The sequence below is a fragment of the Chrysemys picta genome, chromosome 6 (genome assembly GCF_011386835.1).
Source record: "Chrysemys picta bellii isolate R12L10 chromosome 6, ASM1138683v2, whole genome shotgun sequence".
Lineage (NCBI taxonomy): Eukaryota > Metazoa > Chordata > Testudines > Emydidae > Chrysemys > Chrysemys picta.
In genome coordinates this window covers 52,416,559-52,443,599 of record NC_088796.1, presented here as the reverse complement: position 1 = coordinate 52,443,599, position 27,041 = coordinate 52,416,559, and the positions used below count along the sequence as shown (strand labels likewise).

At 44.0% G+C, this 27,041-nt stretch overlaps 1 protein-coding gene across 9 annotated transcripts in view; it reads left to right on the top strand.

Annotated features, from left to right (window-relative positions):
• Positions 1 to 6,457: 6,457 nt before the first annotated feature.
• The window catches only part of HAPLN1 (hyaluronan and proteoglycan link protein 1), a 97,500-nt gene continuing 76,916 nt past the window's right edge, over positions 6,458 to 27,041 (top strand). For 3 of the 9 annotated variants that reach the window (XM_024104514.3, XM_042855862.2, XM_065599139.1), the window contains exon 1: positions 6,646 to 7,117. The gene's annotated coding sequence lies outside the window, so the exon portion shown is untranslated. Of the gene's footprint in view, positions 7,211 to 7,646; positions 7,683 to 27,041 lie in introns of those variants that run through there. The other 6 variants (XM_005288158.5, XM_024104513.3, XM_024104515.3 and 3 more) reach the window with 5 other exon arrangements.

Below are 27,041 nucleotides of genomic sequence, written 5' to 3'. Positions count from 1 at the left end.
CAAATCAGGAGAAGACAGGCATTTTCCAACGGCCCAATCATGTGTGTGTGTTCTGAGTCTGCTCACCAGATCGGGTCTCATTCAACATCAGGAGAAGGAGATACACTACTACTTCGATATAAAGCGACCCGATATAACACAAATTCGGATATAACGCGGTAAAGCAGTGCTCCAGGGGGGTGGGGCTGCACACACTGGTGGATCAAAGCAAGTTCAATATAACGCGGTTTCATCTATAACACGGAAAGATATTTTGGCTCCCGAGGACAGCGTTATATTGAGGTAGAGGTGTAGTTGCGGTGGTGCTGCCCCCCACCTTATAATCTCAAGAGTTAGAGCAGTGGTTCTCAACCAGGGGTCTGGGGCCATGACCAGCTTTCAGGGGGTCCACCAAGCAGGGATGGAATTAGACTTGCTGGGGCCCAGGCAGAAACCCAAAGTCCCACTGCATAGGGCTGAAGGTCGAGCCCTGAGGCCTGCCACCCTGGGCTGAAGCCGAAGCCTAAGCAACTTAGCTTCAAAGGGCCCCCTGTGGCGTGGAGCCTCGAGCAATCCCTCTGCTTGCTACCCCCTAACAATGGCCCTGGTTTTATATGCAGAAAAATAGTTGTGGCACAGGTGGGCTGGGAAGTTTTTATAGCATGTTGTGGGGAAGAGGGATCAAAAAAGTTGAGAACCCCTGCATTAGAGCATTCACCTGAGATGTGGGAGATGCAGATCCAACTCTCTTCTATGCCTGCGGGGGCAAAAGGATTTGAATAGGGGTCTTCCACCTCTCAGGAGAGCGCTCCAACCACTGAGATATAGGATATTCTGTTATGGGGCACCCTCACTCTCTTCAGTTGAAGCTGTCCCACTGTGAATAAATAGTCATTGGAACAGAGGGACTAGTCTAAGGTGCCTATCTCTCTCCTTTCCTTAGAGCCAAGGTGCCTAAGTCAGGCTTTGTGGATCACAGTGTTGTTCCTGTGATTTTCTTTTTTTTTTTAAACCTCTATGTTCGGTATTGTGCCTCTAAGCATTGCAAAGCCCAAGACCTTTTTGTGGCTCTGGGTCTTAGAATCTAAATAGAGGACAGAGAGAGGACTATTGCTATTCCCATTTTATAGATGGGAACCAAGACACAGACAGATTAAGTGATTTGCCCAAGGTCATACAGGAAGCTGAGCCAGAAATGAACCCAGAATTCCTGAGTCAGTGCTTTAACCACCTCTCTATACTATTTTGGAATTAGAATTGCATGGTGGACTTATAGTAGAGCAGTGCAGCTTTTAATGTAGTAAATAAAATGAAATAAGTAGCAGATAATCAGAATGGATACTTATGAATTAATAACATTTTATAAAAACTATCCATCCATCCAGTTAGTATATTTATGGGAGAACAATATTTCTTTTAAAAATAGCGTAAACCTTGTTTCATTCTTTCAAGGGAACAAAAACATTGGTTGCTTAATGGAGGTGATCTTCTAATAAGGTTGCACAAGAGCTGTATATTTCTATGAATTAGCTACTTTGTGCCTTGGTAAAGGAGAGACCCCATCGATCAGAATATAGGTCTTTCAATAACTGTACCTAAAATAAGCAACTGTTATTCTAACATTCCATCATAACATTGCATTTACCAGTAGTTTTTAATCACTGGGTCTAAAATGATAATCATTGGAAGAGACTGGCATATGCTTTGAATCTGTGCTGAGCTGATATTTTTGATAAATGCATTAAGCTAGAATCTTGGCTAGGGCTCTAGCTGTTTTGCATTTTTGAAGAGTTCTAAAGAGGCAACTGAGGATTCACCATGATTGAGGAGAAACCTGTGGTGAGAGTGAGCTCTACACCACCCACTCCGTTCCATCTCCACACCACATTAGAGTGCAGGGAGGGGGAAGGATAGAATGCACGGTGATTCTTGACAAGCACGGTGGACCCTGTGGAACCACTGCAGCTAGTGTCACTTTGAGGGGTGTTTCAGCTGCTTTAAGTTATGCCTGTGGAGCCCGTTTCAGTCCCAGCTGGCCCACAATCAAAAGAGAAAAGGTGCTATAAACCCCTGCTCTCCTCAGCATAAACTTGACACTTACAATAGCTAGCACCAAACATTTGATTCTATTTTATTATCTAGTTTTATGAACCCATAATGCACCAGATTGAATGTTATTTTTCAAGGTTTTCTAGATGTATTTACATCAGACTACTTTTGTTTATTGTTCTTTAGTTACCTGAAACTGTTTTATAATTAGAAGATATATTGAATAGCACTAAGCTTTTATTTTCTGGATATAAGTTATTTGTTTTTTTCTTTAATACCTTCTCATACAATAAATAGAGTTCTTAATACATCTGTTGCTGTGAAAAACACAGTAGAGTCATTAGGCCAGGTCCCAAACAAGAGCTTCTCCCATTGGTGTAGGTAATCCACCTCCCCAAAAGGCGGTAGCTATGTCGACAGGAGAAGAAGCCTTCTCATTGACATAGTGCTTTCTACACCAGGGATTAGGTTGGTATAACTATGTTGCTCAGGGGTTCAGATTTTCCAAACCGCTTAGTGACATAGTTATTTTGACATAAGTTGGTAGTGTAGACCAAGCCTTGGAAAGCTTCATAAATAAATGCATTGGGCCTGATTCTCCTCACATTTACACTTGTTTTAAACCACTGTAACTGACTCATTATTCTTGCTTTACACTGGTGTAAGTGAGGCAAAGCAGGCCCATTATATTCAGTGCTGGGCAAAACTTTCATAAAACTTCAAACAGGATCTTGTTGCAGGAGTGGTGTGGAATCCTCTTCCATGTCTTCAGCAGTCTTCCATCTCCACTGAACGCTATAAAGAGGGTTAAGATAGGTTAGGCAATACCTTTTTATTGGATCAACTAGGGTTGTACTTTTGGAAAGGAGCAGGGTGCAAATTTTTCTTTCCCCTACAGGAGCCTTCTTTAGGGGAGCCTAAAATAATCTTTCCTTCCTCTATCCTTACACAGGTGTTGTCAATTGGGCAGAAGAGCTGATTGCTGTGTCTTGTTTCCAGCTCTCTTCCCCCCTCCCTCTACCAGTACTGGCTTGGAAGCTGGCTGCTATGTTGTCTGTCCCCATTATAGGTCTCTGATGACAATAAGGATGCTCAATGCAGACTGCTCTCCTTTAATGGGTGCTATTGTCCTTTTGGGATATCAGTAATGCCGTTCCTGATAACACCAGGCCAACCCACCAATCTGGCTGGATGTAGTATATTACAACGATCTGTCAACCACTAACACCTCTTTTTGTTCTATGACTCTGCAGTCATAGGCGTTAACAGGCCACTCCACCTTGAATGGTCCCTTAGAGTACCTACTAACTACTTATGCTAAAGAGTCTGTTCCTTTGTTGCACTTTGCTATGATGCTGGGAGTACCTGAGCTCTGTGTGGCTCTTTCACCAGTAGAAATTGGTCCCATAAAAGATATTACCTCCCCCATCCGTCTAGCACATCATTGGCTAGACATCAAAGCACAGGCTGGGCACGCAGTCAGGGGCCTGAATCTGGCTGGCCATGACTTGATCAGTGGGCATGGGGAAGTCGCTCTGACTTCACCCGTCTCCGCTTCCCAGCGTGTGGTGCAGACGGTCACTGCCGCCTTTGTGACGGGCTTTGCAATCGGTCCAGGTCTAGTGTCTGGACTGCTCCTCTTCCGCATGTTTGCTCAGCTCCCTGGCTCCCCCGCATCGGCGTGCACTGAAGTCCACGGGTCTGAGTCAGTGGGGGAAAGTGAAGCGGAGAGGGCGCTGGGGAGTGGGAGCCGCGGGCTGGGCTTGGCTGAGACAATAGCGCCACCTACAGCTCCCGGCCCAGAGCAGACCAAGCCGCGGGGCTGGAGCTGCTCGGTGAAATGACGCGGACTGCAGCGCTTCTCCCGGCAGCTCGCCCCTGCCTGGCTCCGGAGGGCCGCTCTGGAGCTCCTCGCTCAGCCACCTCCCGTCAGAGATCGCCCGCCCCCCCCTCCCCGGCTTTGTCACTGCTCCGCTTCCCGGCTCTCTTAGCGTCTCCCTGCTGTTTGATCTCCTTCCCCCCAGCTCTGCTGCTACCCCTTCGCCTGCCTCTTCCCCAGCCCAGCGCTCCCCGAGGTGGGTGTCCACGCCCTGCCCCATCAAAGGTTGCTCTGTTGTTGAAAGCCGCGGCTGTTTCCTCTCCAGCAAGCGCTGCTTGCTCAAGGCGGGACTCAATGGGCCTATATATGCTCCCTGGAGTTATAAATAAACGCCTATTTGTTCTGGAGGGAGGCATGTGGTCCAGGAGCTGTCTTCTCCACGGTTATTTTGGTGAAGAGACTGTGTGTGTGTGTGTGTGTGTGTGTGTGTGTGTGTGTGTGCGCGCGCGCGCGCGCTTGGCTGGTTCTAATACTGTCCCCTGTGGTCCACTCCTCAATCACCCCCGAAGCATTCCTGTATATAAATAGAGCCAGCTTGTCTACCTCCCAGCAAGGGAATTATAATTGTTTAAATTACCACAAACACAAACATCCCATACATATCAGGGCAAAACTAAAATGGGAGGGCTTGAGGTCAACTTTATTAGATGTCTCCTCAGCTTTGGTGCCTCATTTATGAGGTGGGGCCCATATTCTACTTTATCCGATGAACAAGAGTAAAAGATGGTTCCTGTTAAACTGTGGCCCCCAAGCCCACAAACTGTACCATCAAATGGCATTAAACAAAAAACACAACACAACAAACAAGACACACACACACACAAAACCCTGCACTCTCAGGCCTGAGCATGGCAAAAGCCTGAACCAACACCTGAATCCAGCCAAATTTTGGTCCTTAGCCCCCATATCCTGATGCCTACATAGGTTCTATCTGCTCCCATAGCACCAAACAATTCTAGCCCCTGATGCATCCCAGAGTATCAGTGACATAAAACATGGATCTGACAAGAATCCTGTGAGATCCATCCAATTGTTGGCTTTCCATTCATGAATAGAGCGCAAACATAATCATTTGATGCAGTAGGAGAGATTCTAGACCATGATGTCACCATCATCTCCTATAAAAGAATTCCAAGCATTGTGTTTCAGTGAAGTGACAATAATCCAAATCTGTCATCTTGATCTGTCTAGATACAAACAAATTTAATTCCGTAACATGGGAATTTTGCAACGGGCTTGGTCTATCAGATGAGAATGATCACATTCTATGTGGTTTTAGTTGATCCACTCTTGACAGAGATTTTCAAAGCAGTCTAGCGAAATTAGAAACATCTTCCATTTAAATATGTTTACAATTAATGGAAGATGTGTCTAAATCCCTTAGATCTTCCATGATTTTTAATCCCATTTAAATGGAAGATGTCTGTCTAGACTACTTTGACACTCTCAGTGGCATAGGATACAGCTTTTCTGCTGTAAAAGTATAGCTACATTTACTGTCTCTCTAGAAAGAAAACCTCTTTCAGTTGAAAGATATGACCTGGACCTTGCTGGACTCAGTCCCCTATTTGAATATTTTCAAGTGCTCATGTGCCAGAATGTATCAGGGACCAGTTTTTTATAGTGGAAGCGGAACAGCTAAACTTAGTTTCTATTTGTGCAGTAAAATTTAGAGGTTTGTGGTCAAAAATTTGTTGGATCTGGCAAGACCCCAGAGCAAGGTACATGCATTTGTACTAGTCTTGCACCAGGATTTGTGACTGTCTGGAATTTTCTAGTCCAGTAGTCTTGACAACATGTATTGCCTATTTTGATGGTACAATTTAGGAACGTGGGGGCCAAAAAAATGGTAAGATCCAGCAGGCTTCAAGTGCTGGTATTCTGGTGATGCATCAGCATCTGGATTTCTGCAGTGGAACTGCAGTAATTGTACTTCTGTGTTTAGCTGGTAAATTGGGGGGCTTGGGGAAAACATAACTGACTGAATCCAGGTGCTGGATACATGTTTTGCAGTGTTAATGTGCCAGTTTCCAACAGAGTGAGTTTTCTAATATAGCAAGCTGATACATTTTTTCTCGATTTAGACAGTAGAATTAGGAGTGTTGGGGTTCAGACAGGATCCAGGTATCAGATACTTGTTTTTTAATGCTTTTGGGCCAGGATGCAAAAGGATCCCTGCCCCCTGTAAATTAGAAGCAACTACACTTTTTTTCTATTTAAATTATATGATTTGGGCCCCAAAGATGCCAAGATCTAGATGAATCCAGGTGCTGGATCTGGGTTTGTGTACTGTTCATATGCAGGGACAAAAAAAAAAAATGGTGCAGTAGTAGCATCTAGATTTCCACGCATTTCATGTCATGGAATTTGGCATAGTGAACCAGACAACCATTGCATGGATCAAGCAGATAGGTTTTTGCAACGCTCATCCCACATGATGCATCAGATATTTTTGGTGCCCTAGGAGCAGCTAGGCTGTTTTCTCTTTAGAGAGTTAAAATTGGGGCTTGGAGCCAAAATATCACCAGATCCAGGTTTTTGTGACACTCATGCCGTGGATCAATGGGGCTCTCCTTTTTGTAACAGTTGGGGCTTGAGTTGTTCTCTGGTTTGATTGTACAGTTTGGGGCTTGGGTCCAAGATCCAGTTAGATCCAGCTTTCCCCTTCCCCTCTTATCTCACCGCTTCATTACTTTCTTTTCCAGAAAAGAGCATCGTCCCATCTTTAGATATAAAGAGGGAAGGAGCTTGGGGGAATGGAGAGACAAGTTGTGCGAAGTATCGTGTTTCGGAGGGTGTCAGGCACTCTCACTTGAGTGATCCCTTCCTGTGAAAAAACTCTGACAACTGCTCACTTTGTTTTTAACCTGGGGCGTGCGTGTGGTGTGAGGGAAAATTTTAGCTGCTAAGGGGGGCAGGACATCAGGACACTCGTAGAGAGGAGGACGTCAGGACAGATGTGAAGGGACAGTGCGCTGTATTGAGACGCCGCGGTGTTCCAGCCTCTCTGGGCACTCATTCCTGGGGTTTGAATGCATGTTGGGCTGTAATTAAGAACTCTTGGAGGCGTACTTAACTTGTGACGTGGTGCTTTTCTTTCCCTCTCGGTGAGAAAGTGGCTCCCTCTTCCCTGAATCAGGACCTCTGCCATCCAGAGTCACAAAGAGACATTCTGGACATACCTTACACACACGCACACACAAACTTAAGGTGAGCACCAAAAACTTGCTCTGCATTTTGTGTCCTCCGTTTCCAACTGCTGGGGAGTTTTGAGAGCATCTTAACTTTGGAGCTCTGGAAAAGGTAAAAACAAAACAATTTTTTTCGGGGGGAAAGACTTTCTTTCAAATGTATGGTATCCAGCAGGTAACGTCTCAAGGCATCAGCTATGATGGTGTACTAACGGGATTTTGAAGAGCTCTAGTTTGGCAAAAGTGGGAGAGAGGGCTTGAAACTGACTACTCTCCGTTTATCTGACTTTAAGTGCGCTGTGTTAATAGATGATATGAGAGATCATATTGCAACCGCAGATTCTGTTTGAAATATGAAAATGGCATAGTTTAGTCCACTGGCTTTCTCCTGTGAGACTATACATTTCACAGAGATTAATGTTTCCGAGAGGTAACTTCCCCATCTGTTAAAATCCTGTTAAAAGAGTTTACAGGACTTGGAAATGGGAGGATAGTGTGAGTTGAATGAAAAGCTGAAGAGCTGTGAATATGTTTGTCCCACCCATTGCTTTAGGAGTGATCGTATTAGATGGGAAAAGAATCTGGTATGATCCATCGTTTTTTCAACATATTTTGCTATTGTCAACGGAAACGTGAGATAACATTTCTTTTGGGCACAGGCTTCTTTATTATCTCCACTTTAACAAGAATGCTAGGTTGCTATAGTAATATGAAAGTTAAATCTCTGAGATTTATCGATGCTATAATAACTATTTAGCCTCAAAAATGTTTATTTGCTTTTAATTGTTAAAAGTGGAAAACTCTCACTCCAAATGCTCCCCATGCCAAAATCAGAAGTGTTGGCTATGGATGGTTTAGTTGGAATGAACTTGTATAATGTATTTGAATTAAGTTGTCATATTGCTTTACATTCCTTTATCACTGGAAAAATACACAATACAGACATTGCAATTAAGAATTTTCAGTGTGGAATGTGTACATGGATATGTATGTATGTATGACGTCATAAGGTCAAACACTGAGGAGTTTCTTGAAAGTTAGCAGTACTTGAAAAAAAAAGAATCGTATGAATTAATTTCTTAAAGCTGAATGCAATATTGATTCATTACAAATGAACTTTACTAAAATGTAATGAGTTTTTAATATTTATGCAGGCATGTTTCATTGAGTGTAAGTATGAAGTTAGCAATAAAATTTTCATTAGTTTTGTTAATGATAAGAGAAACTTGACATATGATATTTGAAAATGCAGATGCTGAAGAAGTGTAACTGGTGAGGGTACACCCTCTTGATAAAGCTTTCTTAGGAGCCAAGCTCCACTGAGTTTAACTGGCTAAGGTTCTCGCCCATATGTACAGCCTTTTAATGTAAAAAACTAATGTAATATTACATTTCAGATTAGTTATCCACCGAACTGACAATCATTACAAAAGGGGAAAATTGAGTTCAGTGGAGAACAACTGCTTTCTTAAGTGAAATAAATAATAAAGTCAATGCAGTAATCAAGACATTGCTGGTCTGCAATGAAAATGAGCCAAAAGGCCTGTCATCCTAATAAGAGCTCTGAATATCTGAGGCCTTTGAAAGGAGAAACACCATTTTGATATGAAGTGAAGCATTTAGCTGCAGCAATTTTCTGTTTCAGAGAAAAGACTGACAGTATAATTCAAAAGTATTGAAGAGTAAAGAATCATTTCATTATATCCCTGATGGGTTATTTCCTCTCACTTTCTTTTGGCAGGGTTAACACAGCTAGTGCTTGTAAGAAGGGTCTAGGGTAGTACACCGAGTTGCGCTTATACAGGAATGGTTTCTGAAAATACAGATTTGAGAGGGTCCTAACGGCATCCTTGTTAAGTATCAGGGGGTAGCCGTGTTAGTCTGTATCTACATCCTTGTTGTTCGCTCTGTGTGTAATAAGGTGGGAAGGACGTTTTCCGGCAGACTGGGAAGACTCCAGAGTCTCCAGAGTTAATGTAGAAATGTGACAGGAAAAGGGTTTTGGGGTCTCTAAGCATGAGCTTTGGAGCCAAGAGAGCTGAATTCAAATCCTGCCTTGCTTTGTGACCTTGATCAATCACTTAACCTCCCTACACCTCTATAAAATGGGGGAAATAACATTGGTCCATCCTTTATGAAGTGCTTGGAGATCTTCAGGTGAAATACAAGTGCAACATGTTATTTTTGGTATCATATATCTTAATCATATTGAGAGATATAGTAAGTAATGACAAGAACTAAACACTTTGGGCTGAATTAATATTTGTTTCTTTTTATATGCTTTTCTATTGAAGTGGTACATAAATTATCATTAGATGTTGCAATACTGTGCACTTCATATATTACATTTTTAAACCAACAATTTGTCAATTAAAATCCCCAGAAAATTAAATGTAAATTTTTGAAAAAATCATTTTCAGATTACAAGCTTCTTCTGTTGCTTGTAAGGAATTATTAGACATTCTGGCTCCACTGTGAGTAACTGTAGAATACAGTCATGCACTTGAAAAGGTAGTTTGTAATTTGTAGGTAACAAAATGTTCTTTGGGGTAAAAATGTCTGAATATATTTAGGATTTCAATCAATGGCATTTAAGGAGGATTAGAGGAAACAGCTGGTTAAACAAATATTAGGTGTGGGATGGATGCAATGGTATAAATTAATAATGCTGTTCTTTATTTACTCTATGAATGGGAGGTTTTGTGAAGATAAGATGACTTAAACGTGGTCACTGTATGCCACCTAGTGGATGTTGCAAATTGGGCTTTCACTACAGTATCGTCTTCTATTTTTTTAACTATCCACACATCTGTAACTAATCTAGTGCATTACTTAACAATAACAAGTCAACTTTATTTAGTTTTAGCATAAGAGGCACCATCTAACTTTTTGTGTGTGTGTGAAATGCCAGTTGGTTGCAGTAAAGATCAGTTTAATTCCAGTTTAACATAATTTGACACCAATGGAAGTTTAGCTGTTTCCAAGGGGTAATTAAATCATGCAGTAACTAATACCCACAGCTCACATATAGTCTGGCATTTACTGTATTTTAAGCGTATATTAAAGAAGTGAAGTGTTTAGGGCTTTTGTGCTAATATTACAACAGGAAGGGATAAAGATCAGCAGTAAGTATTTCAAAGGTACCTCTAGCAGTGCTTCCAAAAACTCCTTTACCAAGCAGAATGTGGTGCTAATAAAAATATTGTTTGCCACTAAATATTTCTTTCCTTGCCAGCAATAGGCAACGAAAATATTTGACCATTTCCCCAGAAAAGGGTCCTCAGCCTCTCCCCCTTCCTTTTCCTGATTCTCCCCCCATCTTGTTCCTCTCTGCTCCCCAGCCTCTCCCTAATGTTCTTTCCTTCCCTTGGACTCCTCCATCTCTTCCCTTCATTAGGGAAAGGGAATATGTTTCTTGGTCCACTGGTTTCCTCATTCAGGTACAGATCCTCAGTTGATGTAAATTATCATTGCTCCATGGAAGTTAATGGAGTGGTGAGAACTTATACCAGCTGAGAATCTACCCCTCAGTCGGCACTTTGGGAGTGGACTTCCAGACCATGTAATCTTCTGGCTACCTGCCTACCCATAACCTGTTCTGGAACTCAAGTGGCAACCACTGAAACCTGGTCTATGGAGCCAACTAAGAGTCTCATTTCTGGGAGGTACAGCAAAGCACCCTCAAATTGTATTGGCTCAAATGAGTATTGAGACTACTCAGTAAATATCTTGTGGGATCAGGCCCTATACACTTCAGTCACCCCTGACTTTTGTCACAATCTGAATAGTAAAGGAAATGGCATTGCTGACACTGTATAGAATAAATTGTCCTTTTCATTCACGGAACTTCAAAACAGGTTCTTTGTTTCTCTGTAATTAGCACAACAGGGTGGAAAACTTGAACATGATCAGTTGCTCTGAAAACAAACATTTAAAAGAAGCATTAAGAAATCACAGAACAGTAATCTGTCTGAAGCCTCCACTGAGTGCTTTGAGAAGTTTTCTCAAGAGCTGTAGTAGGCTGTTAACATGACGCCTGAGCTAATGGCTGAAGCCAGGGAGAAATTTGCTCTACCATGAATCAGGTGAAGTTTACCAATTTAAGTTGGAGAAGATAAAATGGCTCATCAGAAAATGTGCTAATTGATTTGATTGCATGCTTCATAGGTGGAGTAGATAGATTTAAAATTTTTATTGAGAACAGTTGGAACCATGACTGGGAATCAAACCCGAATCGAAGTAAAGAGAATCCTTGCTAGGCCTTAAAGTCTGTCCCACAGTGAAGCTTTTTTACTAATGGCACATTGAGCCACCGTCATTCTTCTGCAGCAGTGCACATCAGATGTAATGACAGAGTCTACATCATTAATCATGTGATAGAATGGAAATAAAATCATTGGAACAGAAAATTGTTACTGGATATGTACCTCCTGCTTGGGAAAAAAAATGTCATCTTGACATTTATCTAATAGCAAGAGACCATTATCTTGCAACAGCATTCCATTAACAGTATCTCTTAATTATTTTAAAGGCTTACAGGATATAAGGAACATATGGGGAGTGGAGACAGGTTAGATTAGAGATGTGTTTGGCAGAAATCCGAGAAGCAGAAAACAAATGCTTTGATGGAGAAGAGAGAAGAATTATTTAGTGATGGTTCAAATTTAGGGTTGATCGTTTTCAGCCCACATTTTTACAAGGTGATGGATGTATTAAAGAAGCCTTTCATTTTTAGTGTTATGTTATGTTACCAATATTGTATTTCTTGGTGAGTTATCAAATCAGCTAAACTGTATCAAATAAAACCTAATTCATTATACTGAATTATAATGATATCTACAAAAGATGTATAATATATTTTCTTTACTCTCTATGGTGCCTTACACATGGTAATACCATATATATGTGAGGGCATATATATGCGTGCATATATATGACCATGTCTGAGGCATGGTAATATATATGCATGCATATATATATGAATATATATATGGGGGGGGGGAGGGGATGTGGGCCTTCCCTTTTGGAATGTGTAATTTGTTCATCAGATCCTGATGATTGAAAATCTATTGTTTTAAATTTCAGGCTGTTGCTGGTCTTTGGTTTCCAGCACATTGGCTATTACTTTCAGTTGTTTTTAAACTGGCATCTCCCTTGTTTCCATGGTTGGTGGCAAGCGCTGCTTGTCACTGTTTTGGAGCCCATCTCCATGAAAGCCATGGCACAATGCAGCTTCATTCACTTAGGGCCAGATCCTACAAACCACCATATGAGTAGCTTTGCTCCCATGAGGACTCAATTGAAATTAATGGGAACGCTAATGGAATTTAAAGGAGGCTACCCATGTGAATAAAGTTGCCTACATAAGTGTTTGTAGGATTTTGGTCCTTTATTCACAAATTGGATGAACAAAAAGTAGGGTTACCATACGTCCGGATTTTCCCGGACATGTCCGGCTTTTGGGGGTTCAAATCCCCGTCCGGGGGGAAATTCCCAAAAGCCGGGCATGTCCGGGAAAATCGGGAGGGAGGGATGGAGGGCTCGGCCGGGGCCTCTTTGGCCGGGGCCGGGGTCGCGGGCATGGTGCCGGGCCGGGCGCGGGGCCGGGCGGGGAGCCGGGGGCGCGGGGCCGGGCCGGGAGCCGGGCCATGGGCTGGGGTAGCGGGGGGGTGCGCCGGGCTGCGGGGCCGCGAGCCGGGCCGGTTTAGCTGGGGGGGGGGGTGCGCCGGGCGGGGTAGCGGGGGGGATGCGCCGGGCCGCGGGGCCGGGCGGGGAGCTGGTCCGGGGTAGCGGGGGGGGGTGCGCGGGCCACGGGCCGGTCCGGGGTAGCGGGGAGCCGGGGGTGCGCGGGGCCGCGGGCCGGTCCGGGGTAGCGGGGGGGGGGTGCGCTGGGCCGCGGGGCCGTGAGCCAGTCCGGGGTAGCGGGGAGGGGTGCGCTGGGTCGCGGAGCCGGGTGCCGGTCCGGGGTCGCGGGGCCGGGCCACCGGGGGGTGCGCTGGGCCGCGGGGCCGGGAGCCGATCCGGGATAGCGGGGGTGCGCTGGGCCGCCGGGGGCCGGCAGTGCTGGGCGGGCCGGGGGTGGTCGGCCGGGGTCGCGCCTCCCCCCCCCTTACCTGCTTCAGGCTTCCCGCGAATCAAATGTTCGCGGGAAGCAGGGGAGGGGGCGGAGACTTTGGGGGGGGCGGAGTTGGGGTGGGGGCGGGGCTGGGGGGGGCCGGGGCCCCGTGGAGTGTCCTCCATTTGGAGGCACAAAATATGGTAACCCTACAAAAAGAAACATGTACAACTCCAGTCCTGCAAACATTTACATATGCAAAACTTTATGTACATTATTAACTCTATTAACTTCTATACAGCAGCTCTTGTGAGTAAAGTTAAGCATGTGTTCAAAAGTTTGCAGGACTAGGGCCTATAATGGTTATATCTGTAATCAATGAATATATATGCTTAATATGTGAATTGACTTTACTTAGGCTGGCAGTATGAGAAAATACTGAAAGGCTAAATTGCTGAAGCTACTCAAAAATTGAAAATGAATAATTGTTCAGCTATTAATATTTAAGAAAATCCGACTCTGACTGAAGTCTTTCACGTATGTTCTGTACTTTACCTCCCAGAATATCAATGTCAAGGTTAATTTTACAACAAAATATCTGCATAATTCAATAAATGAAATACAAATCCATTTAATATTTAAAAATACATTTAGAATAAGAAAACGTTTAAAGATACATTCCAAAGTTTTTGGTGTCTATAGTAACACAAATGTGAACATATTATAACATTTAACCCAAAATAAAGTTTTAAAAGTGGCATATCAGAAAAAATAATTCAACCAGGCAGTGTAATTATTAGACTTAAATTCCAATTACTTCTTACTCTAGCTACAGCTACACTATTTATTTGTTTGTAACACTATATCATTACTGTACTGCCACCTTGTGGCAGCAACACAACACTGCAAACAACTTATTTCAGGTTTTTCACGTTAGAGGTATAGGACATACAATAGAGAAGTTTCATATTTTAAATTTAATGTACAAACAGACAAACTAATGAATATATAATTGTTCTTCTTACATTAAATGTGCTTCAAAATTGCTAGAAATCTGGAGTACGTCAAGTTTTGCCTACTCATAGGAACTTAACTACTTCATATCCTTGATAATATCGTTTTCTTCTTTATTCTTACAAATGATTGCTCCTAACTGGATTTCATTTTGCACTGACTAGTCAGATTTTTTTACTAACCTACTGTTGTGTGTTGCTTTTGGAGCACTGTATTACTGAAAATAAAACTTTATTTATGTGGGTACATGTTTGCGTGTGTGCGTGACATACACACACACACACACATATATAAGCTCTCCTGCTGCTCTAATGTATTCTGGAGACTGGATGGGAACTTCAGTACCAAAGAAATGATGGGAGGGATAGGAATAATGCAAAGGTGGCCAAAGGCCACCTTTCAGTTCCTTTCTAGATTTTATTGCTAACGTTATATCATTACAGTATTTATTAAAACTATTTAGACTGATTTCCATCTGGTCGGAGTGGGTCAAGTTCTGTTCATACTTATGTTGGTTTAAATCCAGAGTAACTCCACTGACATCAGTGGAATTTCTTCAGAGTTGCATCAAAGTGAGAACATATATAGGCTCTCTATATATTCAGAAATCACTGGTGCAGCCATATTAAAAAGTAATGTGAACCAGGAGTGAAAAATGTACCTTTAGCCATGAAAATGCATGGAGAGGACCATCAACAGGATAGTAAAATGTCTGCACATGAGGCCAAACATCTCCCTTTACCGCCAGTAGTTGCACCACCAGTTGGTATTTTACCAAATAAAATTAATCATGTTGACCATTTCTTTAATTCCCTGTTCATAATTGAATACCTATTTAAAACATGACAGTCAGTAGTTCTTCCTAGTCCATTGTATTTGCCTGTGGGAAAAGATGCCATAGTCTCATAACATAGTGAGCTCCATTTTGATTTACATCTTGTATGGCTTTGCCGGTAGTTTTGTCCACTAAGTGTCACTTTCGTGCTTGATATTTTTAATATGCAATTTGTCCTGGGAATTCCCCCTCCACCCACCCCAACTTAGCTGTTGCATATGCTTTTCAATGAATTCCTGCTTTTGACACTTTTTTTTTCCAGATGAGTTAACTGAAGTACAACGGGTTAGAGTTTCAAAAGCAGCCTCTCTACTCTAGTTGAGCTTAAACTTTCATGTGCATTAACAGCATACCAATTTAGAAAGATGTAATCAGACATCTGATTGCTTGAGAGGGGGGAATTTTCAGAGGCACAAAAGGCAGTTAGGAGTAGGGAGACTGTGACGGGTTGGATCACAGAAACCCCCTTAGGGGCTGCCACCTGATGTGCAAAAGACTACCCCTGCTCCTGTTTTCCCTGCCAGCTCAGGACTCCAGCACCCTGTCTTGCTGAGCCAGACACTCCCGTCTGCTGCAACACAGACTCAGGGTCTGAATCACTTGCCCCAAAGCTGCAAGTTTACCTGAAAACAGCTCACAGAAGTGTGCTTGTCTTTAGCACTCAGATGCCCAACTCCCAATGGGGTCTAAACCCAGATAAATCCGTTTTACCCTGCATAAAGCTTATGCAGGGCAAACTCATAAATTGTTCGCCCTCTATAACACTGATAGAGAGATATGCACAGTTGTTTGCTCCCTCAGGTATTAATACATACTCTGAGTAAATTACTAAATAAAAAGTGATTTTATTAAATACAGAAAATAGGATTTAAGTGGTTCCAAGTAGTAACAGACAGAACAAAGTAAGGCACCAAGCAAAATAAAATAAAATGCGCAAATCTATGCCTAATCAAACTGAATACAGATAATCTCACCCTCAGAGATGCTTCAGTAAATTTTTCTCAGACTGGACACCTTCCAGGCCTGGGCACAATTCTTTCCCCTGGTACAGCTCTTGTTCCAGCTCAGGTGATAGCTAGGGGATTCTTCATGATGGCTCCTCTCCCCCCTTCGTTCTCTCCCACCCCTTTATACATCTTTTGCATAAGGCGGGAACCCTTTGTCCCTCTGGGTTTCCACCCCCCTCACTGGAAAAGCACCAGGTTAAAGATGCATTCCAGTTCAGGTGACATGATCACATGTCACTGCAAGACTTCATTACTTACTTGCCAGCACACACATATACAGGAAGACTCACAGGTAAACACAACCATCTGCAGACAATGGTCCTGGTTAATGGGAGTCATCAAGATTCCAAACCATCCTTAATGGCCCACACTTTACATAATTACAATAGACCCTCAGAGTTATATTTTATATTTCTAGTTTTAGATACAAGAGTGGTACATTTATACAAATTGGATGATCACACTCAGTAGATTATAAGCTTTGTAATGATACCTTACAAGAGACCTTTTGCATGAAGCATATTCCAGTTACGTTATATTCACTTTTAACCATATTTTTCTAAAACTATCCCAGTTACATTATAATCACTTATTATCATGTTTTTATAAAACCAAATAGACTGCACAATGTCACAGAGACAATTCCTTTTGAAAATCGATGGGAATTTAACACCTCACACATCTGTGCCTTTGAAAAATCTCCCCCTCCCTCAATCTGCATGCTATAATATGAGTTTTTACATGTTCAGAATTGTAGGGTTTTAGAAGATGGGTTGAGGTTCCTTTGAATATGTAGCCTAACAATTTCAGAAGACTTCCATGGGCTCATACAGTGAGTGTCTCCTCTAGGAAATAATTGTTACTTTTTGTCTGTACCCATTTAACTACATGATCTTCTCAGCTACATTTCAACTCCCATTTGACTCCAAAATAACTAACACTAATCCAAATAAATGTACCCAAAGAGTTGTTCTTTCTATCTCATATTGAAATTCTGAGATGACATGAAAAAGGAATCTTCAGCTATTCTTTTCACTGCATTCAAGGATTCATCACGGGAAACAGGTTGATAGAAAGCTCAGATTCACTATACTTCAGAAAGGATAAATATCAGCAAAAATGTAGAGGTAATTAGGAGATAATGTCACTTGAATAAAGCATTGACACAGGATAATGTTCTCCTGCTATCAGAGGAATAGCTATACCATTTATAGAAAATATTGTGAATGTCAAAACAAAGCAGAGACATTTATTTGCAAACCAGGGGACATTGATCCTGTCAAATTGTCCGGTGATAGTAATTTTTATTTTTGGTACACCAGATGATTGATGAAGATGCTGTTGTTTTATCTGAGGGATGTTGGGACAGTACTGCACCACTACTGAATAGCTTCATTTTGTTTGACTTTCACCCTTCTCCTGGCATTACATCATAGAAATATGTCTACTTCCTTCTGGCTGATTGTGGGTTTGGGCAAATCTATATATAGTTCTGTGGACAGAGCGTACAAAAATCTATCTCAGAAATACCTTATCCTCTTTGTTGAAAGTGCCATGCAGTGACTCATCTTTTATTACATAGGAAACTGCCAGTGAATCTGTAATTTACATATTTTATACACGCTCTGTCAGTCATTTTTATTTCTGTGATCACTATACAGTTTTATAGGGTGTCGCTCATATAAAAGGATAATAAAAACTGCCTGGAAGCAGCAGCCTGCCTCATGAGGCAAAAACTTTTGATCACAAACAGCAGCTGAAGAGAGGGTGGCTGTGTGGCTGGCAGGGGCCAGTTTAGCGCCGAACCTAAGTTTAGCTTCAGAGCTGCTCTAAATTATGTCAGGTTGCAGTAGTCCCCATTCCAGAGCTCTGGTTCTATCCCCTCCTGTCCCCATGCCACCATGGTCAGGAGGGTGTGGCATAGACAAAGCTACACTGGTTCTTCATGAATCAGGGATTCCTTCATGTCCAATTAGGGGAAGTTTACAGTCCTTTCATACTGCTCCAGGGCTGTAGCATGAGCAATAATCTGGCCCTACAACTGTGATTAAGAGTTTGCAGGGTCAGGTCATAGCTGTATACTGTGCAATATGCAAATATGTTTGAGCAAAATAGGCAAATTAAGGGGTCTCTTTAGCCCACAACTACTACTGATGTTGCTTCTTTTTCATAGGCGGCACATCTCTTTTGCAAGTGGCCACTTATGACTTGCAGATTTGGACAAGATGAAGATAGCAATTCTGGTCTTATGCAGATGTATAAACACCTTGTATATGGGAATGATGATCATGGGGATGTTATCAGGGATTTACGCTGGCATCACTGTGGGGAGCATCTGGCTCATATTTTACAAACATGAAAGTTTAAGTTTAGTGTAAAATACTGTGTCAGATTCCGCAGGAAGTGCAACGGGAAGTGTTGCCCACTCTTGCAATTTTCATATCTAGTGTGTTTTTAGAGCCACAGCTTCTGGAGTCATGATTATACGAGAAGCTCAATTTCCATTTAAAATAAAAGTCTCTAGCCTTCATGCTTGCAGAAAAAAGCTTGAACACGTGAACCCTAAAGTTTAAAAAATCAGGAGGCAAATAAATAAATAAACCCTTAAAATTTATTATTTTTATAATTTCATTATTTTTAGCTGATCTCATGATTTTTCAAAGGTTGGGGTTGTCAATTCTAGAAGGGAGACTTTAAATTCCTACAGTCAAACTCTATTCTGCATTATTTCCATATGTATCAATTGGGGACATAGGAATACTACCAAGGGAGTCATTAATTTTGGCTAAAATGGTGATGGGTACCTTCCTGACTGTTGGATATTCAACAGCCAGAGAAAAGGAGGTGAGGGCAATATGAGATAATAGTAAATTTCTCAGACTAACAGCTCCTTTAACCTGGGGATTATCCTGAGGGAAAAAGAAAGGGCCATGCAACCAGAAGTTCAAAGTTTACCAACCACATCAAACATTATGATTGGGGGTCGGTCTACAAAGAAGGGCTCCAAAGAGGAGAGAAATTGAAGCTGCAAAACTCTCTTCCCCAAACAACACAACAGAGATGGGGAAAGAAAGCTCCCCCTTTCCCAGGTAAATATTTTTTTAAATGTTGCCTAGTCCTAATCCCTAGTTTTAGCTAGTTCCAGATGATCTTATTTTCATGAGCTCTCTTCCCTAAGGCAGATCTTCGGTTACCCGCTCCCCATGAAGCTTTGAATTGTTTTAGACTTTGACTTTCAGTCCAGCTCCTCCCACTAAACAGAAAGCTATGGATACGTCATGTTTGATTCAGTGCAGAAAACATCTTTTGTGTGCCATGTAATTTTTAGCCACACAATGGCAAGGCCCAACCACTTCACATGGATGTACATTCCTGAACAGTGACTAGAGTAAACCAAATAGAATTGACCCTGGCACCATTTTCTTCAATATGAAATAAAACAACATAAGAATATGTCCAAAACCACAGGTGCACAAAGTAAATAAGTTAAGAGCAAGGTAGAGAAATCACTGCACAATTTAGTAAAATTTTCCATTTAATTGCTGGAGGAAATTATAGTATAATTACTAATCAAGAAACTTGAGTGATATTCCAAGCTCCATCACCTCGCTGCATATTAACTGTCTGCCACTGGGATTGAGAACTTCTCTGTGCAGACTGTAGTGTCAGCAAAGGATTTGCAGGGAATCATTATTGCTATGGAGTTAAAACTTTGCCATTTAAAAGTGGTAATTGTAGCTTCTATGCCAGCAGATAGAATATAGAATAATATTAATTGGAAAGAGTACGTGGGGATCTGTGAACAGACATTATTTATTTTCTTTTAATTATTTCCCTTATCTATTAATTGTTCTGGAGAGGAAGGCTAGCCCAACAGCTAAGGCATTAGCTTGGGACACTGAAAACCCAATCCCAATTCTCTGTTTAGCCACAGACTTCCTTGTGTGCATAGGTGCCAACTTTCCCTGGCGCCGGTGGGTGCTCGCGCTGCCCCGGACCCCACCCCAACTCCACCCTGCTCCCCCGCCCCACCCCCATTTCAACCCCTTCCCCAAAATCCCCTCCCCAACTCTGCCCCCAACCTGGACACCTTCCCCAAATCCCCGCCACGGCCCCGCCTCTTCCCCGAGCGTGCCGCGTTCCCCCTCCTCCCTCCTAGCGCTTGCCGCAAGCGCTGGGAGTTACGGGGGGAAAGCGGGCACGTGGCGCACTTAGGGGCGGAGGCGGAGATGAGCTGGGGCGGGGGGGACGGGGCAGGGAGCTGCGGTGGGTGCAGAGCACCCACCAATTTTTCCCCATGGGTACTCCAGCTCCAGAGCACCCACAGAGTCAGCGCCTATGCCTGTGTGACCTTGAGCAAACCATGTAGGTCCTCATGGGGAGAGTTAGGGTCCTCAAAAAAGCCAGCATGCTGAACGGGGAGCTAGTAACCCATATAGAGCCAGAATAATTAATGTTATGTGATGAAATGCATGGAGTCTGGATTATTAAATTCACCTCTCAAATGACAAAGCAAGAGGTGGGACCTAAGTCCCGCCCCACAAAGGGAATTCGATGCCCAATGCCAGGCCCGAGGGAGGAGCCTTTCTCCACTTGGGGTTCACAATTGTGAACCCTCTTTTGGAGTTGGGCACCTAAGTGAGGTTAATAGGGTTTTGTTTATGGAAAACAGGGGCTGAGAAGGTGATGTTACAGTGGTTATAACCTTATAAGAAGGGGTTGAGGCACTCACCCAGGATGTGTAGTATCCAGGTTCAAAGCCCAACACTGTTTGATATAGAGCAGAGACTTGAACTTGGCTCTCCAACCCTCCCACATAAATGCCCTAACCACTGGGCTATGGGGTAGTCTGGGGCAGGTGTCTCTCCAACTGAAGCTGTTCTATTTCGTATGAATAATTAAATATTCACTCACCCAATGAGCGCATTAGAATGACTTTGTAACCTGCCGGGAGATGGAAGACCCAGGTCCAATGAATGAGTGAGTGCTCTCACCACTGGGCTCCTCTTCCAGCATCTTTTATATGGAGTTAAGCATGCCATGAACATGTCTACTGGATCAGGCCCCAAAAGGCAAGATAGGTGAGGACAGTTTGTAGATCCTATTGGGGCTCGTGTGTGAATTAGGCAAAGAACTGCTGGGTGTCAGGACTTGTAGCTCCACACATGCCCACACCCCAAAATGTAGACACCTCGGGGTCTTTATAAGGGTAAACTTAAGCGCTAAGGGACATTAGGCACCTACAGGGTTAGGCAGCAGCTGAGACGTGATTTTGTGAATGCCAGTGACGCCTACATGTTGGAGTTATGTACCTAACATGGCAGTTAGGTGCCTAAGTCCCCTTTACGAATCCCACATTCTGTGCCTCTGTCCCCCATATGCCAAATGGGGATAATAGCACTTCCCTACCTCAGAGAGTGTTGTGAAAATAAATACGTTAAAAATTGTGAGCCACTCAGCCACTGTGGTAGTGAGGGGCCAGATAAGTACCTTCGTTATATTGATACATCACCCAGAGAGTTTGCTTTACCCTAAAAATAGGTCATGATCCCTGCCCCAGAAACCTTATAACTTAATTTTAGACAAAGTATAACAAATGACTGAGAGGAGAAGTGGAGAAAGGGCAAAAAAGCTCACACTTATTCAATTTAGTTGTGAGCACATCTTAGCGGCCCAAAATAATGCTGTTTTAAAAAAAACCCAACATATGTAATAATGACAATAATGAATTGTTGTCCCATATGAACAATTCTATTCATCTTTTAAATACAGGGGACCTGATATGTCATCCTGGTTTGGGACCATTTTACATCCACTTCATACTCACTTTGCATAGGAGTAAATGACTACACAAGGAGTAAGACAGTCAGTGCCAGCTCCAGGTTTTCTGCTGCCCCAAGCGGCAAAAAAAATAAAAAATAAAAGCCAATTGGCAGCATTCTTCGGCAGCAGTTCGGCGACGGGTCCTTCACTCCCTCTCTTCCTCTTCAGCAGCATTTCAGCGGCAGCTCAAGGAGGAAGAGAGGGACTGAGGGACCAGCTGCCGAATTCCCGCAGAAGACCCGGACGGGCCGCCCCAGTAGCGGACGGCCTGCCGCCCCTTTGTATTGGCTGCCCCAAGCACCTGCTTCCTTAGCTGGTGCCTGGAGTCAGCCCTGAAGACAGTGAAGAGTCAGGTCCAAAATGCTTGAAGCATTCAGGTTATTGTTCCGTACAAAAAGACAATCCTGGCTCATATTTGGCTGAAAATGGTCATGTGGTGAGTCAGTAACTTTCCACTGTTTACGTCTTCAAAAGTTAATACAGTGGCCTGAAAAATGTTACGCAATTACAGTAGATTGCATATGCAAATGTCTTTCGGCTGGTGGCTTGGCGGCAAATAATAGATCTTTCTGACCTTCTAACTTCATTTCCCCTTTAGTGGTTTAAAAATAGTTAATTTATGAATTCATCGCTAAAGGGGGGAGATTTCTATATATTTTTGAAAATATTCAGAATGGATGAAATAAACTATTTCATGTTGATGAACACCAACTTCCCCTCTCAGGTCTGTACATTTTGCTCCCCATCTCAGCTCAATGGGTTACCGTCATTGTTACTGGCACAGTGACAATAATTTTTGCATCCTTGTACCAAAGGAAGGATTCAATCCTCTGGTGAGGTGATCTCCTCCCTGGGATGCCATCAGAGGAAGGCTGATTTAAACCAGAAGATGTGCTGACTCTCCCTGATGCCCTGGTTATATCCCCACCCCCGTCAATGTTGCCCACTTTTGTGGCAGCACTGGTTGGTTCCAAGCCCTCATTGGAGCAGGAGTTGTGGGTGGGATTGTGCCATCAGCCCTCTCTCAGGCAGACTTTCCTTCTTTGGCATAAAGTGTAGCTGGTCTGAGTGATTAATGTAGGCCCAAATCCTGGCAATGTGCACAAGGTCAGAACACCAAGATTTGCTCAGGTGATTTGCCCAGTAACATGAGGAAATGAATTCTCCCTACTGGTCCATGCAGTATTCCCTTAAGGCACAGCTGTCCCCATTCTACCTGCATCCCCACTCCCATGGGTTGCAGTGGCTTATGGATCACCAGGATGCAGATGTGTGCATAAATTACACACATGTATATACAGATATATTCATATGCATGTGTACTTGATAGAGCAGGGTGGGCAAACTGAGGCCTGCGGGCTGCTCCCAGCCCATCAGACATTTTTATCCGGCCTTGAGCTCCTGCTGGGAAGCGGGGTCACGGGCTTGCCTCGCTCTACCTTCCTGGTGCTCCCCAGCCTCCGACTCACAATTCCCTTGATGAGCACCATCTTCCGTCACGCAGAGCCACACTGCACAGGTTAGACTTCACTGCGCTGTTTCCAGGATCTGAACCCTGCCCCTACGCGGCAACCCCCTGCTCCCCACGTGGCAGTGTGCCCAACCCTCTCGCAGTCTCCTACAGCCCCTGCCCTTGAGAGCCTCGAAACCGCCATGGGGCACACCTGCCTCAGTGAGGGCGTCTTCACCCATGGTGGTGCCTGGTACGGCCGCCTTGGTGTCACTGCTGGCAGGGCCCCTGGGAGTCCCCGGTACCGCCCCTGTAGAGCTCCCCCCCCTCCATTCCACACCCCATGAGTCCCTCCTCCCCCCATCTCGGTAACATCCCTTATAGAATCCCCCTCCCCAGGGCCGGCTTTAGGAAGTGCAGGGCCGATTCGAATACTAGGCGGCAGTCTGGGTCTTCGGTGGCACTTCGGCGGCGGATCCTTCACTCGCTCCGGGTCTTCTGCGGCACTGAAGGACCCGCCGCCGAAATGCCGCCGAAGACCCAGAGCGAGTGAAGGACCCGCTGCTGAAGTGCCGCCAAAGGCCCGGACCGCCGCCGGGTGAGTAAAAATTAAAAAGTTAGGCACTCTTCTTTAGGGTGTGGGGCCCTCTTAAGTGCAGGGACTTGTTAGGTTCGGGGCCCGTTTCAGGGGAATCGGCCTAAAGCCGACCCTGCCCCTCCCCCACCAGGCATTCATGGCTCGCCATACAATTTCCATACCCAGATGCGGCCCTCAGGCCAAAAATTTTGCCCACCCCTGTGACTGAGCCATATATATTATAGTACGTTGCAGGATAATGTCACTGGATGCTTCAAAAACATGTATGCAAAGCCCTGTGTCCTATGCATCTCATTAGACCTAAAATATATGGCCTGAACTCTGGAATTATGTGGCATTATCCCTTCAACTCCTCCAGTCATGACTACCTACCCAGTCCAGTTCAGCCCAATCAATACAATGTCTCTTGCTTTATTTATTTCATTTGATATTCAATTTAATCTCTTTTATTCTGTGTCCATATGTTCTGGAATTTTGTGTGCCGGACTTTTTGTCTTGTAATACATGACTGAACTGTGGAAGTTGCCAGGGGAGAAACTGGTGTTTTTGACATAGGGTAGGGAACAGCTAAGGCTTTTGGCACCCAGGAAGGCATGAGAGGTATTCTGGGGTTTTGGTAATCAGGAAGGATAAAAGGTTGCTTGAAGTATACTTACAATTAGCTAGTAACAGAATGAAGAAGCTTGAGGGCAACAAAAGTCCAAAAGGAGTAAATAGAGTAACAGTTTAGTCCAGGATAGAACCATTTACATCTTATCTAGATGTTCAATTAAAAGATACTGGATTGGACTTTTGGTTGTTCTTTTGGGATCTGCTTCTGTTTACTCTATGTCACAATAAGTATCTACAAACAGCTGAATTGAAGGTGTAAGTCCTTCCATTACAGATCTACACCTCATGTTCTCTGTTTTCCTGTCTAAAGGAATCAGAGATTATTCATATGGGACAGTGTTATGGTACAGAAATACCCAACACGTATATCATATAATAGGGAAATCACAAAATGTACTTTCCATTTTTATTGCTCCTGAACTCAGAAAAAATAATGAAAATCAGTGCTGCAATTGAGATACTATGAATAGGCCCTGAAAATATGGGTATACAAGGGAAATACTGCCAACCTATGACTATGCCAGTATAATTTTTCCAACAAAGTCTAATTTAGGACATTCAATTAGATGTGTTTGCAGTAGTGGACTTGGGCGTAAGTCTTCTGCTTACGGCAAATTTAAAAGGTATAATTTAAAGATAATTCCATGGAAAAATCCCTCATAAAATGTGACTGCAAGTCCTTTTATAGTAAAAACTAACATAAATTCCCTCTTCTCACACAATCTCAGCCATTACAGCCATCTATTCCTCCCCCCCCCCCCGCCGCCGCCCCCACACACAGAGTATATATTAAGTGTAAGGTGTGATGCATAGCTGCAATTCCTTCTTTGCTCCCCGGGAAGCAATTGGTCACAACACCCTATTTCCATCCCTCTCTTTCCCTGAATTGGCTCAGTTCTGGTGGCTAGTGATTTGTAGGTATGGGAGCAAGGATTCAACCCCTATTTGCCCATTTACGTAAAGAGAGAAGTAGCAGCAGCCCTGCAAAGCCATCTCTTCTTCCTGCACCTGGAGTCTTATTTGCCCCTACAATTTTATGTATAAAGCTGGATTACAATCTGTATCTAAGGGTATGTCTACACTACGAAATTAGTTCGAATTTATAGAAGCCGGTTTTATTGAAACCGGTTGTATACAGCCGATTGTGTGTGTCCCCACATAAAATGCTCTAGGTGCTCTAGTCGGCGGACCGCGTCCACAGTACGAGGCTAGCGTCGACTTCCGGAGCATTGCACTATGGGTAGCTATCCCACAGCTATCCCACAGTTCCCGCAGTCTCCGCCGCCCCTTGGAATTCTGGGTTGAGATCCCAATGCCCGGATGATGCAAAAACAGTGTCGCGGGAGGTTCTGGGTACATGTCGTCAGTCCCCTCCCCCCCCGTCACAGCAACGGCAGACAATAGATTCGCGCCTTTTTACCTGGGTTACCTGTGCAGACAACATACCACGGCAAGCATGGAGCCCGCTCAGCTCAGCTGAGCTCACCGTCACCATATGTCCTCTGGGTGCCGGCAGACATGGGACTGCATTGCTACACAGCAGCAGCTGCTAATTGCCTTTTGGCGGTAGACGGTGCAGTAGACTGGTAGCCTTCATCGGCGATCTGGGTGCTGGCAGCCGTGGGGCTTGCCTTTTGGCACTAGATGGTGTATTACGACTGTTAACCGTCCTATTACAAGTCGGGTCATCGCACGTTAGCAGAGTCTTCCCCGAGCACCCGATCGTGCAATAGGCCTGAAGACCATCGTCATATACTAACTGCCAAGCGCCCAGTATTTGCTGCCAAGCACCCAGAAAGATGCCGAGGGCTATCAGTCACGCTGCACCGTCGTCTTAAGATGTAAAAAATAGATTTGCTCTGTATTCATTTGCTTCCCCCTCCCTCCGTCAAATCAACGGCCTGCTAAACCCAGGGTTTTCAGTTTAATCTTTGGGGGGACCATTCTGTGTGACAGTTGTTTGTGTTTCTCCCTGATGCACAGCCACCGTTCTTGATTTTAATTCCCTGTTCCTGTACCTGTACGCCATGTCGTCACTTGGCCCTCCCTCCCTCCCGCCCTCCCTCCTTCTCCTGGTCCATCAGATACTACTTTCGCGCCTTTTTTCTGACCAGGCGCCATAGCTAGCACTGGGATCATGGAGCCCGTTCAGATCACCGCGGCAATTATGAGCACTATGAACACCACGCGCATTGTCCTGGAGTATATGCAGAGCCAGGACATGCCAAGGCGAAACCCGGACCAGCCGAGGAGGCGATTGCAGCACGGCGACGAGAGTGATGAGGAAATTGACATGGACATAGACCTCTCACAAGGCACAGGCCCCAGCAATGTGGAAATCATGGTGTCACTGGGGCAGGTTCATGCCATGGAACGCCGATTCTGGGCCCGGGAAACAAGCACAGACTGGTGGGATCACATCGTGCTGCAGGTATGGGATGATTCCCAGTGGCTGCGAAACTTTCGCATGCGTAAGGGCACTTTCATGGAACTTTGTGACTTGCTTTCCCCTGCCCTGAAACGCCAGGATACCAAGATGAGAGCAGCCC